This window comes from Oryctolagus cuniculus, chromosome 7, assembly GCF_964237555.1.
Source record: "Oryctolagus cuniculus chromosome 7, mOryCun1.1, whole genome shotgun sequence".
NCBI lineage: Eukaryota > Metazoa > Chordata > Mammalia > Lagomorpha > Leporidae > Oryctolagus > Oryctolagus cuniculus.
Window position 1 is genome coordinate 158179001 of NC_091438.1, and position 16182 is coordinate 158195182.

Sequence of the window (16182 nt, forward strand, 5' to 3'; positions counted from 1 at the left end):
ACCGAGCAGTGGCGCCGCCGCCGCCGCAGGCTCCCGCGCAGCGCGGGCGACACGTGGCGCGCGGCAGGCGGGGCGGCCCGAGAGGCGACCGCGCGCCCCCTGGCGGACACCGCCCGCCGTGCAGTGGCGCTTGGCCTCTTTAGGAAGGGAGACAGAGCCGCAGACGCGCAGAGCACGCAGCCTGGTTTTCCGCCCGGACCATGAACTGTGACCCCCTGCATCTGCACCTTGCCCTACCCCTGACCCAGATTCACTGCCTGAATTCCTTTAAAAAAATTGTTTATTTGAAAGACAGAGAGAGATCCTCCTCCATCCGCTGGGTCACTCCCCAAATGGCGGCAATGGCCAGAGCTGAGCCAATCCGTAGCCAGGAGCTTCTTCCAGGTCTCCCACGTGGGTGCAGGGGCCCAAGGACTTGGGCCATCTGCTGCTGCTTTCCCAGGCCAAGGCAGAGAGCTGGATCGGAAGTGGAGCAGCCTGCACCCATATGGGATGCCAGGGTCCCAGGTGGCGGCTTTTCCTGCTGTGCCACAGCATGGCTCCCTGGTTGAGATCCTAACCCTGGAGAGGACCGAGGTGGGGCCTATAATGAGGTCGAATTCAAAGGTTTCCCAGGAGTGAGGCCCTGACCCCACCCACAGAAGAGAATGCCCGAGCAAGGGCCGCTGGCGGAGCCAGACCAAACCGTCCTGCGCCTTGCTCTTGGGGCCTGCCTGCACAGCTGGGAGAAAATTAAGGGAGCGAGGTTTGCGCCCTGGTCCCTGACGGTTCCGTTTGGTATCTGTGCGGGAGCGCCCGCTTTCCAGCACTGTGTAGCCAGCCCGGCCATCTAGAACGCAGCCCTATCCCGCAGCCTGCTCCACAGACCTGCGGCCCCGGGCGAGTGCTGCTTCGCCCTCCGTCCTGGCTGCGCGTCTCGCGTGGGTGGATCACCTGCAGTCGTGAGCGCTCTCGCGCGTCCAGGCGTGAGGGGACGCTCGGCGGGAAGAACTGATTTCTGGGACGTGCGCAAGGGTATGTCTGGAAAAGGCGGGACGCGAATCTGAGTACACTGAGCACCCAGGAGCAGCCCTGCCCCAGTGGTGGGCACCGTCCCGGCTCCTGCGTGCCCAGTCGAACTGAAATGCCAAGGAAGGCTGAATTATTCCTGGGAAAGCGGAAGATGGCGCAAGTCCTTGGGCCCCTGTACCCACGTGGGAGACCCAGGCTTTTGGCTCCTGCTTCAGATCAGCTCCCGCCATTGCAGCCACTTGGGAAGTGAGCCAGCAGATGGAAGACCTCTCTCTCCTCTCTCTGTGCGTCTGCCTCTCTGTAACTCTGCCTTTCAAATAAGTCAATAAATCTTTGGACATAAGTAAATCAATAATGCTCCTCTTAGTCTACCTCTCCCTGTGCACGTGTCAGTGCTCTGTTTCTCTGGAGAGCCCCGACTGAGACAGGAGTCTGACTGACTGTTTCTTGAGCTTAGGGGGCCCACGGCGTGTCCCTGCGGCAGTGTGCGTGGGTCCCTCATTCCCGCGAGGGTGTGTAATGTTCCAGGCATGGCTCTGTTGCGCTGTGACCATCCACTGAGCAGTCAGGGCACACTGGACTTTCCACCTTATTTTGTTAAATTAATTAATTTATTTGAAAGCCAGAGAAATGGAGAGAGAGAATCTTCCACCTGCTGGTTCTCTTCCCAAATGCCCGCGATACACAGGACTGAGCCAGGCCCGAGTCAGGAACCAGAAGTCCCTCCCAGTCTCCTGCAAGCAAAGCTGGGACCCACTTGAGTCGTCTTCTGCTGTGTTAGCAGGAAGCTGAGACTTAACCCAGTCACGCTGAGGTAGGATTGGCCGGTGACTTAACCCCTTTTCCGCCGTGCCCACCCCAGGGTTTCTTTCTTTGGTTGTTGTGAGCAGCACCTCGGTGAACACGCGCGTGCAAAGATTTGTTGGAGTCTCTGCTTTTGGTTCTTTTGTGTCCAGACCCCCCTACTTCTCCTCCTCACTGTCCGGCAGCGCAGTTTGCTTGTTCCTCCTCGGTTGCTGGTCCTCTGCCCTGTTCCCTGCAGGAGATGGGGAGCAGCTGGGCCGGCCTCGCTGCCCCCCACACCTGCTGGTGGGCGTGTGTTGGGCGGGGGAGGGAACCACCACGTTCAGGGCCGCACACTGGGCTCTCAGCCGCCTGTGTGTGCAGCTTTCCCCCTCCGGTTCCCATCATCTCCCAGGAGCCCCCTCCTCCCTCTTCCCACCTTGGATGACCCGGCTGTGGGCCTTTCTTGCTTCTGACAAGTCACATGGGGGGAGCGCTGCCGCATTGCTGTCAACCTCCCTTCCTCTCCGAACCAGTGAAACAGTGCGGCTCCTCCAGCCCGCCCCTTCTTCCTTGTGGCGGGTGAGTAAGCTGTAGCTGCTGTAGGTCCTGCCTGTCCACGATACACAGAGCCCAGACGGATGGACAGAGGCACGGTGGGTGCAAAGGTAGACAGCAGAATGGCCCTGGATGCTTTCCGGTGTCCTCGAGTGGCTTTGCCGGGGCTGGGCTGCCTCTTTGGGCTTGACATGGAAGGTTTGAAAACCAAAACGGGCAGGTGTTGCGGTGCAGCCGGGGAAGCTGCTGTTTCGGAACCCTCCATACCCTCTCAGAGCGCCTGGGGTAGCATCTCGGCTCCGCGTCCAGTCCAGCTCCCTGCTGATACTCCTGGCAGGCAGCAGATGATGAGCTAAGGACGTGGGTTCCTGCCACCCTCATGGGAGGTCTGGGTGGGGTCCCAGGCTCCCGGCTGCCACCCTTCCCAGCCCCAGATGTTGTAGGTGTTTGAGGAGTGAACCAGAAGATGGAATATTCTCTCTCTCTCTCTGTCTTTCCTTCTCTCTTTCAAATAAATAAATAAAACTTTAACAAAGTAAATGTTTTTTAAAAAAACACACATTTAATTGTATTAGTCATATCTTCTATTGCTTTTCTACCTGATGTAGAATTTAGTTTCTGAAAATAGTGTTGTAAAAAATAAAAATAGGGGCCGGCGCCGCGGCTCACTAGGCTAATCCTCCACCTAGCGGCGCCGGCACACTGGGTTCTAGTCCCGGTCGGGGCGCTGGATTCTGTCCCGGTTGCCCCTCTTCCAGGCCAGCCCTCTGCTGTGGCCAGGGAGTGCAGTGGAGGATGGCCCAGGTGCTTGGGCCCTGCACCCCATGGGAGACCAGGAAAAGCACCTGGCTCCTGGCTCCTGCCATCGGATCAGCGTGGTGCGCTGGCCGCAGCGCGCCGGCCGCGGCGGCCATTGGAGGGTGAACCAACGGCAAAAGGAAGACCTTTCTCTCTGTCTCTCTCTCTCACTGTCCACTCTGCCTGTCAAAAAAAATAAATAAATAAAATAAAATAAAAATAGGGGCCGGCGCTGTGGCTCACTTGGTTAATCCTCCACCTGTAGCGCCGGCATCCCATATGGGCGCCCGGTTCTAGTCCTGGCTGCTCCACTTCCCATCCACCTCCCTACTAATGCACCTGGAAAAGCAGCGGAGGATGGCACAAGGTGCTTGGGCCCTGCACCCGCGGTGGGAGACCCGGCAGAAGCTCCTGGCTCCTGGCTTCGGATTGGCTCAGCTCCGGCCATTGTGGCCATTTGGGGAGTGAACCAGCGGATGAAAGACCTCTCTCTCGCTGACTCTCCCTCTCACTGTAATGGCTGTAACTCTGCCTCTCAAATGAAACAAATAAATTAAAAAAAAAAATAATAAACACAGAAGATGAGGTGAGGCAGGCTGAACCCAGCAGTCAGTCTCAGGCTCGCTCAGCCAAGGACGGCTGGCCAGTGTGTGGGCCTGAGCTGATGCCTGGTGGGGACGTCAGGGCCTCTGTAAGTTCTAGCCGGAGAGGGAAAGACACACTCTGAGTCTGCAAACCTGTTGGCTTGTAGGAGACACAGAGAGATAGAGGGAAATGAGAGGTCAGCCGGCAGCCGGTTATTATTCCGGAGGGTCAACGAGTGGTCACTTCAGCCAGCAGCACCGCACAGTGAGATGGGAGCGAGGAGGCCTGCCCTAGATTTGAAGTGGAGCATGGGCGCGGCGTTGCGGGGCAGCGGGTTAGGCCGCCTCCTGCGAGGCCGACATCCCATACTGGAAAGCTGGTTCGAGTCCCAGCTGTACCACTTGAAAAAAAAAAAAAAAAGATTTATTTTTATTTATTTGAAAGGCAGAGTTACAGAGAGGCAGAGGCGGAGACGGAAAAAGATCTTCAGTCCACTGGTTCACTCCCCAAATGGCCACAATGGCCAAAGCTACATCTATCCAAAGCCAGGAGCCAGGAGCTTCTTCTGAGTCTCCCATGTGGGTGCAGGGGCCCAAGCACTTAGGCCATCCTCTGCTGCTTTTCCAAGTGCATTAGCAGGGAGCTGGATGGGAAGTGGAGCAGCCAGGACTTGAACCGGCATCCATGTGGGATGCTGGCACTTCAGGCAATGGTTTAACCTGCTGTGTCTCAGTGCTGCCCCCTGCTGGTTTTATGGATGTCATCAGCTGCGACAAGACGAGAGAATCTGGTCTGACCTGTGACACCAAGGGTCACTTTGCTGTCATCGTGTTACACTTGAGGGAGCCAAGTACCAGTTGTGCAAAGTGCGAAGGATCTCTGTGGGCACAGAGGAGTCCCTCACCTGTGACCCACGATGCTGGTCCCACTGGCTCCCAGCCCCCGCATCAAGGTCAATGACACCACTCACACTGATTCGGAGACGCCCATCAGGTTTGACTCCGCTCACCTGTGTGTGGTGACTGGGCCAGGCTGAAACCAGGAACCTGGAACTCCATCCAGGTCTCCCACGTGGCTGTCAGGGGCCCAAGCACTCGGAGCCATCTTCTGCTGTCTCCCAGGTGCTTTAGCTGGAAGCTGGATTGGAAACTGAGCAGCCGGGACTTGAACCAGCGCTCTGACACGGATGCTGGTGCACAAGCGGTGGCTTACCCTGCTGAGTCAGGATGGCCACCCCTCAAGTCTCTTTTAATTCCATTTTCCTGCAAACCTTCACCCTCCTATGTGCTCAGTGCTCCTGTTCAGGCTGTCATTTTCTCTTCAAATATCCCTGCAGCCCATCCCCCCTTTCGCCTAAACTGCTTTCCAATTGCACGGATTCACTCAAGCTGCGGGTCTCAGCCTAAGGATCTCCCTCACTCCCCAGCCCCCGCTGGTGCCCCACCTGAGCCCTGCCGCATACTGACTTCTCACTGCTGGCTCGCCCACTGGCCTCACTAATGTCGGAGGCAGGAATCCCATCTTGTTCATTGGTGCGTTCCTCTCGCACCTAGAAGTCTTCCAGGTATTTCTTAAAAACAACGGCCATGCTAGATTCAGAAAAGAAACCGCCAGCTTTATTGAAGCCGAGCAGTATCCACAACCCCCGTGGTTTCTGGGACCGACTGGCGGGGCATCTCCCATAAGGCCCCATCACCAAACCGGAACAGGGAGTGCCAGGAGGGGAGAGACAGAACAGGTTTGTTCAGAGGGTGGCCAGCGACCGCAGCCCAGAGAGAGCCCCTCCCTTGTGGACTAGTGGCTTACATGGTACAGAGTGGCGGGAAGGGGCTTGGGGGGCTGAGCTCAAGCTGGGCTGCTGAGACAGGGGGAGGCTTGGTTGCTTCTGAGGTCCCGCGGGGTTAGTGTGAGCTGGGAGGGGTTGGGGCTGAGGCTGAGCTGGACTCTGAGTTGCGGGGAGGGAGCTTGGGAGGAGTGGGGAGAGCGCAGGCGATGGCTGGACTCTTCAGACGGTGGCATGTCCAGTAGTCCCGGCAGGGCGGGGCTGGTCGAGGCAGGGCAGAGAGGGGGGCCTGCTTGCCATTATGCAGGGGGGAGGGGGGAGCTCCACGTGGCTCTCTGTCCTTGCTGCATCAGGAAAGACCCGCTCGTTCTGCAGTGTAGCCACCAGGGGGCTCTGCTGCGGGTGTGGACCAGGTGGCACACTGGCCCTCACAGAGCATTTCCTGGGGGTGAGCAGGAAGGGAGAACGGAGGTGAGGCCTGTGGTCTGTCTGCACTCAACACGGCTGATGCCGGACACGTGGGGTTTTCTCCTCCTGATCAAAGGCGTGGAGCCTTTTCCAATTTCACTTCTTTTTTTTTTTTTTTTTTTTTTTTTTTTTTGCAATAATTATTTATTTGAAAGGCAGAGTCACAGAGAGCGAGGAGGAAAAAGATAAGAGAGAGGAGAGAGAGAGAGAGAGAGAGAGAGAGAGAGAGATGAATGATCCTCCTTCTATTGTCTACTCCCCAAATGGCCACAACAGCCAGGTTGGGGCCAGACCAAAGCTAGGAGCCAGGAACTCCATCCTGTTCTCCCATTGTGGATGGCGGGGACCCACGTGCTTGGGCCGTTTTCTGTTGCCTTCCCAGGTGTATTAGCAGGAAGCACACCTGGAAGTAGACTACTTGGGACTCGAACCAGCACTGTGGTACGGAACGGCAGCGTCACAAGCAGTGGCCTAACCCCTGGGCCACAGCGCCAGCTCCTCCAATCCCACCGCTGCAGCTCGGACACCAGCTCAGTGTTAGTTCTGATACTGACCCCCGGAGTTAGCGCAGGCCCACAGGTTAAGGGCTTGGTCTCAGACTGACCCCCACTTCGGATGTCCGTCTGAAGCCCCGGCCACCTGCACGTCTGACCGGCCAGCTATGCACAGCGGGTTCCTATAGCCTCTTCCTTGGGTTTCATCATTTGCTAAAATGACCCTCAGAGCTCAGACAGCTGCTTTGCTTATCCTTATCTGTTTGTTATAAAGGACACAACTCAGAACAGCCAGGTGGGAGAGACACAGAGGGCCGGGTGTGGGGGTGTGAGGCAGGTGTGAAGGGTCCATGCCCCCTGCAGGTGCGTCCTGCTCCCAGCACGTCACGGTGTTCGCTGACCCAGAAGCTCTCCAAACGCATCCTCTGGGGGTTTCCATGGAGAGAGCCCACGAGGTTACGTGATTGATTAAATCACTGGCCACTGCCGATGGATGGGGTCTCCAGCCCCTCTCCCTTTCCCGGAGGCTGGGGATGGAGCTGAGCATTCCTCTAACCGGCGACACAGCCGCGTACTGAAGCTTGCCAGGGCCCAGCAACCAGTCAGCTCGTTTGCGTCCAGAAGCCATGGTCACTCTGGAGCTGTGTGCAGGAACCCGGGACAGAGACCAACGAGTCTCCTTAGAACAAGGGTCCTCCCGGGCCCTGCGTGAGCAGAGTTCCTGCGTACGCCGGAGAAAGACGCTCACAGCTTGACGTTACCCCTGACAGCCAACGATCCTAAATCCGCGACCCTATTTCCGTTTTCCATGTCACGTGTTCGTGAAGGCAGCGTCCTCCCTCTGTCCATGTCGTCAGGAGAGTGTGAGATCTCTGCCCAGAATAAAAATGCCTTCAGTGCCTTTGTAGTCAAAGACACCCGGCTCTAAGGTAAGTGCTGTAATGTGGTTTTCCTGGGTCTCGCCTGGACTTCATACACACAGTGAGGCAGAGGGCAAGGGGTGGGGGCAGGTGTTCAGGGCAACAGTTAAAATCGCTGCTTGGATGGGGCCAGTGCTGTGGCATAGGAGGCTGAGCCTCTGCCTAAGGCGCCAGCGTCCCTATGTGCACCGGTTCATGTCCCAGCTGCTCCTCTTCCGATCCAGCTCCCTGCTAATGCTCCTGGAAAAGCAGTAGAAGATGGCTCAAGTGCTTGGGCCCCTGCACCCACGTAGGAAACCCGGAAGAAGTTCCTGGCTCCTGGCTTCAGATGGGCGCAGCTCCGGCCATTGCAGCCATCTGGGGAGTGAACCAGGGGATGGAAGACCTCTCTTCCTCTTCCTCTCTGTAACTCTGCCTCTCAAATAAATAAATAGATAAAAATCTTTTTTTTTTTTTTTTTAAATTGCTGCTTGGGATGCCCACATCCCATACTGGAGTGCCTGGTTCTAGTCCTGGCTGCTCTGTTTCAGATTCCACCTTCCTGCTAATGCAGACCTCAGATGGTGCCTGGGTCCCTGACACCCATGTAGGAGATGGGGGTGTGCTTCTTGGCTCTACCATTTGGCAAGTGAACCAGCAGAGGTAAGATTTCTCCCTCTCCTTGGGGACTGCACTGTGGCACAATAGGTTAATCCTCCGCCTGCGGCGCTGGCATGTGTATGAGCCAGGTTCATGTCCCGCTCCTCTTCTGATCCAGCTCCCTGCCTGTGGCCTGGGAAAGCAGTAGAAGATGGTCCAAGTGCTTGGGCTCCTGCACCCACATGGGAGACCTGGAAGAAGCTCCTGGCATCGGATTGGCGCAGCTCCAGCCTTTGCGGCCATCTGGGGAGTGAACCAGCGGATGGAAGACCTCTCTCTCTCTCTCTCTCTCTCTCTCTCTCTCTCTAACTCTACCTCTCAAGTAAATAAAATCTTAAAGGCGGGGTGGGGGGGGGTGGGGCAGCAGGTAAAGCCTCCTCCTGCAGTGCCAGCATCCCATATGGGCACCGGTTAGAATCCCGGCTGTTCCATTTCTGATCCAGCTTTCTGCTATGACCTGGGAAAGCAGTGGAAGATGGCCCAAGTCCTTGGAACTCTGCACCCATATGGGTGACCCGGAAGAAGCTCCTGGCTCCTGGCTTCAGATTGGTGCAGCTCCAGCCTGTATGGCCATCTGGGGAGTGAACCAGTGGATGGAAGACATCTCTCTGTCTCTCTCTCTCTCTCTCTGCCTCTCTGTGACTCTGCCTTTCAAATAAATACATAAATCTTAAAAAAAAAAAAAAAAAAAAAAGCTCTCTGGCTGTCCTTCCCTCTGTCACTCTGTCATTCAAATAAATTAGGAAATTTTTCCCCAAAAGAGGCACATGTCAGACCTAGATTTGAAACTACATTTTGTGGCCTTGGGGAATTTCAGAGTGAGTGTCGATTTCTTTACTTGTGATTGTGTCCCTTTCATAGGGTATGTATTTTTTAAAAAGATTTATTTATTTATCTGAAAGAGTTTCAGAGAGAGGCAAAGAGACAGAGAGAGAGAAAGCGTGCAAAAGAAAGTGAGTTCTTCCATCCACTGGTTCATTCCCCAAATGGCACAACGGCCAAGGCTGGGCCAGGCCAAAGCCAGGAGCCAGGAGCTTCTTCTGGGTCTCCCACATGGGTGCAGGGGCCCAGGCAGTGGCTTAACCTGCTATGCCACAGCACCCTCCCCTCCCTCCCCTGGCTTTCAGAGGATTTAAAGAGAACTTGATGAGATGCTGCACTCAATGGATTCTGCACGCTAGCTGGGTACAAAATCATCCCTCGAAACAGGGAAGCTGGGCTGGCATTGTGTGTATCAGGTAAAGCCACCCCTGTGATGCCAGCATCTCATATGGGCGCCTGTTTGCTCCATTTCCAATCCAGCTCCCTGCCTAATGGCCTGGGAGAAGCAGCAGAGGATGGCCCATGTGGGAGGCCTGGATGAAGCACCTGGATTCTGGCTTCAGTCCAGCCCAGTCCTGTGGCCATCTGGGGAGTGAACCAGCGAATGGAAGACCTCTCTCTCTCTCTCTCTCTCTCTCTCTCTCTCTCTCTCCCCTTCTCTATAACTCTTTCAAATACATAAATCTATAAAAAAAAAAAAAAAAGGAAGCTGTTATAATATACATGGCAAGGGGGCCGGAGCTATGGTATAGCGTGCTAAGCCTCCACCTTTGGCATAGGCAACCCATATGGGCGCCGGTTCTAATCCTGGCTGCCCCTCTTCCATTGCAGCTCTCTGTTTTGGCCTGGGAAAGCAGTAGAAAATGGACCAAGTGCTTGGGCCCTTGAACCTGCATGGGAGACCCAGAAGAAGCTCCTGGCTCCTAGATTCGGATCAGCACAGCTCCAGCCGTTGTGACCATTTGGGGAGTGAACCAGCAGATGGAAGTCCTTTCTCTCTGTCTCTCCCTCTCTCTATCTGTAACTCCACCTCTCAAATAAATGAATAAAATCTTTAAAAAAAATACATGGCAGGAAGAAATTCTCATTTTCAAAACCAAGCTTCAACTTTGAGTTCCAGTCTCACACCTGCTACCTTGGTTTCACTATGACTTGTCCCCCCAAACTCATGGGGGAGTTGAGTCCTCAAAGTCTCAGGTTAATGGTGCAAAGAGGGTGGACAGTCGGCCTGACTGTGGGGGGGGGCACGTTGGGCAGTGATTCGATCAGAGGTCATTAGGCTGGGGCTCCTGACTGCATCCTGCTGGCATTAGTAGGAGTGGGGAGGAGACCACACAGACACGGGCACCCACGCTCCCTGTCTTTTGCCAGGAGATGCTCAGCAGACGAGGGCCCTGGCCCTTGCCCCTCGAGAACTGTGAGCCAAAGAAAACTCTTTTCCTTACCAAGTACTGCCTGCCTCAGCCACTTCATTTCAGTAACAGAAAGCTACCTTGCAGGGCCGGTGCTGTGGTCCAGAGGGTTAAAGCCCTTGCCTGCAGTGCCAGCATCCCGTGTTGGCACTGGTTCAAGTCGCAGCTGCTCCACTTCCGATCCAGCTGCCTGCTAAATCCACCTGGAAACAGCAGAGGGTGGCCCAAGTGCTTGGGCCTCTGCACCCACGTGGGAGATCCGGAAGAGGCTCCTGGCTTTGGCCTGGCCCAGCCCTGGCTGTTTTGGCCATTTGGGGAGTGAACCAGTGGATGTAAGACTCTCTCTCTCTCTCTCTCTCTCTCTCTCTCTCTCTCTCTCTCTGTAACTCTGCCTTTCAAATAAATACAATGTTTTTAAAGAAAGTTAACTCACACATCTTCTAAACTGGACTTCAGAATCATTGATCAGGTGGGGCTGTAACTCGGGTGGCACAGCAAACTGCCACGGCCTTTGAGAAGTGAGCAGAGCAGCCAGGTAGCAAGAGGCAGGGAGGCAGGTGCCCCGGCCAACAGCGATCCCATCTGTGAATTCGCCCCAGGAACAAGTCCACAGACGCACACAGCTTCGTGTACCCGGGACTAACTTGACAGATCAACAAGCTGCTGAAGCCAGATAGCTACCATATTATCTATCTATCTATCTATCTATCTATCTATCTATCTATCTATCCATCTGTTCAATAAGTACGTGGTGATCCCGACAGGAAACCTGGAACATGCTTTATATTAATGTAAAGGCCGCTGTCCTGGTGGAGACAGGAAGGTGACTTACAGAACTGAGAACGGTGGTTAGGAGGGTGGGGTTGGGGCTGGGGCTGTGGACCCTCAGGTTAAGTCACCATGTGCAACACTGGCACCCACATCAGAGCACCAGTTCAAGTCCCAGCTGCTCTGCTTCTGATCCAGCTCCCTGCAAATGCACCTGGGAAGGCAGCAGAAGATGGCCCAAGTCCGTGAGCCCCTGCCACCCATGCGGGAGCTCAGGATGGAGCTCCTGGCCTCTGGCTTCAGCCTGGCCCGGACTGGCTGTTGGAGCCATCTGGGGAGTGAACCAGTGGATGGAAGAGCTCTCTCTCTCTCTCTCTCTCTCTCTCTCTCTCCTGGGCCCCTCCAACCTCCAGTTTAATGAAGTAGTTCCTGAGGCTACTACACATGTGGATGGTAAAAAAAAAAAAATTGCTCGATCACCTTCTGTGGCGTTAGCAACTTGACTGTATCAGGAATGGCAAAGTCAATACCATAAAAATAATTTTTCACAAAATTGGAATTTGGGCCGGCGCCGTGGCTCACTTGGCTAATCCTCTGCCTGCAGCGCCGGCACCCTGGGTTCTAGTCCCGGTTGGGGTGCTGGGTGCTAGTCCTGGTTGCTCCTCTTCCAGTCCAGCTCTCTGCCCAGGAGGACAGTGGAGGATGGCCCACGTCCTTTGGTCCCTGCACCCGCATGGGAGACCAGGAAGAAGTACCTGGCTCCTGGCTTCGGATCGGCATGGCGCCGGCTGTGGCGGCCATTGGGGGATGAACCAACGGAAGGAAGACCATTCTCTCTGTCTCTTTCTCACTGTCTATAACTCTCTGTCTCTCTCACTGTCTAACTCTGCCTGGCAAAAAATAAAAATAAATAAATAAAAATTGGAATTTGCTTGAGACGCAAAAGTTAAAAATCTGGGGGCCAACGCTGTGGCATAGAAGGGTAAAGCTGCCACCTGCAGTGCTGGCATCCCATATAGGTGCCAGGTCAAGTCTCAGCTGCTCCACCACCAATCCAGCTCTCTGCTATGGCCTGGGAGAGCATTAGAAGATGGCCCAGGTACTTGGGCCCCTGCACCTGCGTGGGAGACCAGAGAAGCTCTTGGCTCCTGGCTTCAGATCAGTGCAGCTCTGGCCATTGTGGCCATTTGGGGAGTGAATCAGCAGTTGGAAGATTCTCTCTCTCTCTCTCTCTCTCTCTCTCTGTCTCTCTGTAACTCTGCCTTTCAAATAAATAAGCATATCTTAAAAAAAAAAAAAAGCTAAAAACCTGACAGCTATTCTCAAAATCAATGCATGTGCTGGCTAGTGATTTTTTTACAACTTCAATGCCATTTGCTGCAGAAATTGGATCTGTAGAGAAAGCCGTCCTGGCAAACCTCCATCCAGGGTCGTGAGAACACCTGGACAGCTTTCAGAAAAGCTTCATTAGTCCGGCTGTGCCTCGCTAATGGACTTGAAGCTGGCCATGACAGAAGTGGTTCTGGGAATTCCCCCAAGAGGCTGACAAGGGGACATGGAGCCCAAGGGACAGGGCCCCAAACCAGCCTGAATCACAGCAGTGGAGAATTGGAACAAGTCCCAACAATAGCAAAAAAAAACTCACTCTCCGCACTCACGTGTATCCTGCTGTGTACTTAGAAATCTTTACTGAGCTTTAAGAAACTAATTATATACAGAAACATAGGATGCTACGCAGATGAGGATATTGTTAAAGTTTATTTATTTTCTTTTATTTGCAAGGCAGAGCAACAGAGATGAAGAGAGATCTTCCACCCACTGGTTCGCTCTCCAAATGCTTGCAACAGCTGAGGCTGGGCCAGGCCAAAGCTGGGAGCCAGGAGCTCCAGGTGGGTCCCCCATGCGGGTGGCAGGGGCCACCTACTTTAGCCATCATTTGCTGCCTCCCAGGGCATACATTAGCCAGAAGGAAGGACTTAATCCCAGCACTCCAACATGAGTTCCTGGAGTCTGGGCTACAGCGTTCCCGACTGTGCCACAGCACCACCCCAAGGTGACACTTTCATCCACTGCTTCATTCCCAAATGACCATAATGGATGAGGCTGGGCCAGGCACAAGCCAGGAACCAGAAAACCCGTGACTCCCATGTGGGTGGCTGGGCCCCATCACTGCTGCCTCCTGGGGCCCACACTAGCGGGAAGCGGGAGTCAGGAGCCAGAACCAGCCAAGCACTCCGACATGGGATGTGGACATCCCAAGTGGCATCTTAACCAGCAGGCCAAGTGCCTCCTCCCACACTGCAAACGTAAATGGGGCAACCTGGCGACGGGAATAGGTGAGCCCTGCAGGTTTCCGGGGAGAGAGATTAGGGTGTGCTGTGTGTCCCAGGAACTCTGAGGAACTGGGTGGGGCACAGCCTGATGAGAGAGGAGAAGGAAGGAGAGGAGTTAGAGAGGCAATGTGGACCAGGACACTTCCCTCTGGGTTCCATGGAGTAAGATGGAAGCCGCTGCGGTGTTGGGAGCAGGTGTCATTGATCAAGCAGCTGTCACAACGCAGACGCTGCTCCTCCGCGGGGCCGTCTATCCATCCCAGGACCTGTCCTATTAAGTAAGAGAGTCCCGGAGTCTTCACTTCGGAGTCTTAGCTACCTCTTTACCAGGGGTCTGGCCCAGAACTGCACTCTGCTTCCACGTGTCCAGCCACGTGTCCCTCTCCATCCGCCCTGCGCAGCTGCGCATGCCTGCGGTGCCGCCCGCAGCCTCATGCCTCGTGTCTGTGTTTCCAGTCGTGACAGCTCGGCTGGGCCCTGAGCATGGCTCTGGCAGCATCTGACAGCCCCACCCGTTTTGAGCTCCACAGTAGGGCCCACGTCGTGGCACAGCGGGTTAAGCCACTGCCTGGGATGCTGGCATCCCACATCAGAGTGTCAGTTCAAGTCCCGGCTGCTCCGCTTCTGATCCAGCTCCCTGCTAATACACCTGGGAAGGAAGCAGAAAATGCCCGAATACTTGGGACCCCGCCACCCACACAGGAGACAAGTGGAGTTCCTGGCTCCTGGCTTTGGGTTGGCCCAACCCTGGCTGTTGCCGTCATTTGGGGAGTAAACCAACAGATAGAAGCGCGCGCGCGCTCTCTCTCTCTCTCTCCCCTTTGCCTTTCAAATAAATAAATATTTTTAAAAACATATAAAAAGAAACTCAACAGTACTATAAATATTCTTAAGGAAATTCTTTATAACTTAGAGCTACAGTTTTTAGCTTGAGTTGCAAATTATCTGGACAGTACTGGTTTTCATTAATGTGTAAGTATTAAAACCGCACCCTTAAATTACCTACCCTGCAATGAAGATGACCAAGCCAAACTTTACTGTTCTGACAAGCACAGAGCTTACCGGCCAGGACACCCGTGTCCTACATTGGGCTGCCTGGGTTCCACACCCAGCACCTGCGGAGACAGAGCTAGTGCTTGGGCTCCTGCCACCCACGCGGGAGACTTGGAAAGTTGAGTGTCCAGCTCAGCCTGTGCTATTGCAGGCATTTGGGGAGTAAACCAGCAGATGGGAGTTCTCTGTTTATCCGTCTGTGTTTCTCGCCTCCTGTCTCCCTGCCTCTCATATACAACTAATTGGTGGTTAGTAAATTGGCAGCTGCACCACCGTGGTGTGGCAGCGTCACTTTATGAGGTTTGCGGCGGCAAGGCTGGACTCAACAAGACCAACAATTAGAGGCAGATGTTTGGTGCAATGATAAGACGCTGCACCGGACACCTGCATCCCACGTTGGCGTGCCTGGTTCCAACTTCCTGCCAGTGTATACCCTGGGAAGCAGAGGCAATGGCTCAAATTGTTGGGTGCTTAACACTCATGTGGGAGACCCAGACTGAGTTCCTGGCTCCTGGCTTCTCCTGGCCCTGTCCCAGCTGTTATGGGTATTTGGGCATTTGGGAACCAGCACACGGGAGCGAGCATAAGAGATGTGTGTGTGCGTGCACCTGCCTTTCCAATAAATAAGTAAATAAATAAATAAATAAATAAATAAATACTTTTACAAAGGAAAAGAGGGACCGGCACTTGGCATAGTGGATAAAGCTGTCACCTGCAGTGCCAGCATTCCATATGGGTGTTTGTTCAAGTCCCAGCTGTACCACTTCCAATCCAGCTCCCTGCCAATGCACCTGGGAAAGCAGTGGAATACAGCCCAATAAATAAATCTTTAAAAAGAAAGAAAGAAGAGGTAACTTTAGGCCGGCGCCGCAGCTCACTAGGCTAATCCTCTGCCTGCGACGCCGGCACCCCAGGTTCTAGTTCCGGTCGGGGCGCCGGATTCTGTCCCGGTTGCCCCTCTTCCAGGCCAGCTCTCTGCTGTGGCCTGGGAGTGCAGTGGAGGATGGCCCAGGTCCTTGGGTCCTGCACCCGCATGGGAGATCAGGAGAAGCACCTGGCTCCTGGCTTCAGATCAGCACAGTGCGCCGGCTGCAGCAGCCATTGGGGGGGTGAACCAACGGAAAAAGGAAGACCTTTCTCTCTGTCTCTCTCTCTCTCACTGTCCACTCTGCCTGTCAAAAAAATAAAAAGAAAAAAAAAGAGGTAACTTTAAACATAAATAAATAAAGGGGCCCAGCACTGTCGTGTAGACTGCTTGGGGTGCCGGCTGCCCACACCCCCATCTCCCATGTTGGAGTCCCAGCTACTGTGCTTCAGATCCAGCACCCTGATAACAGCGCTGGGAAGTAGTGAACGACGGCTCAAGTACTCGGGGTGCTGCCGCCCATGTGGGGCATCAGGAAGCAGCCCCTGGCTCCCAGGCCCAGCAGCGGCAGGCATTTGAGGACTGAACCAGCAGATGGAAGATCTCTCTCCTACTCTGCCTTTCACATGAATGAATAAGTCTTTTCACAAAAAAAAAATCAAATATCTGTTTAAAAAAACAAAGACCAAAGTTGACTTTTAAATTAGGGGAAGTTTGTGCTTTCTACAGCAGCACTTACACTAAACTAACAGAAGCTCTGGTCATGTTGTGCCAGGTCCACACTCACCGTGACTCCAGCAGTCCCAGTGACGTCACTGCTCACAAGGCCCCACCCAGGTCACGTCATGAGACGTTCAAGCAGGACGAGAACGCCTGACCAGGACACTGAT

The 16182-nt window shown here is 54.4% G+C and overlaps 1 long non-coding RNA gene across 3 annotated transcripts in view; it reads left to right on the forward strand.

Annotated features, from left to right (window-relative positions):
- The window catches only part of LOC127493646 (uncharacterized), a 31691-nt gene extending 21766 nt beyond the window's left edge, over positions 1–9925 (forward strand). The window contains exons 2-6 of one of the 3 annotated variants that reach the window (XR_011390897.1): positions 7308–7409; positions 7931–8042; positions 8158–8361; positions 8483–8603; positions 9693–9925. This is a non-coding gene — a long non-coding RNA (uncharacterized lncRNA). Of the gene's footprint in view, positions 1–7307; positions 7410–7930; positions 8043–8157; positions 8362–8482; positions 8735–9692 lie in introns of those variants that run through there. The other 2 variants (XR_011390896.1, XR_011390895.1) reach the window with 2 other exon arrangements.
- The last annotated feature ends 6257 nt before the right edge of the window (positions 9926–16182 follow it).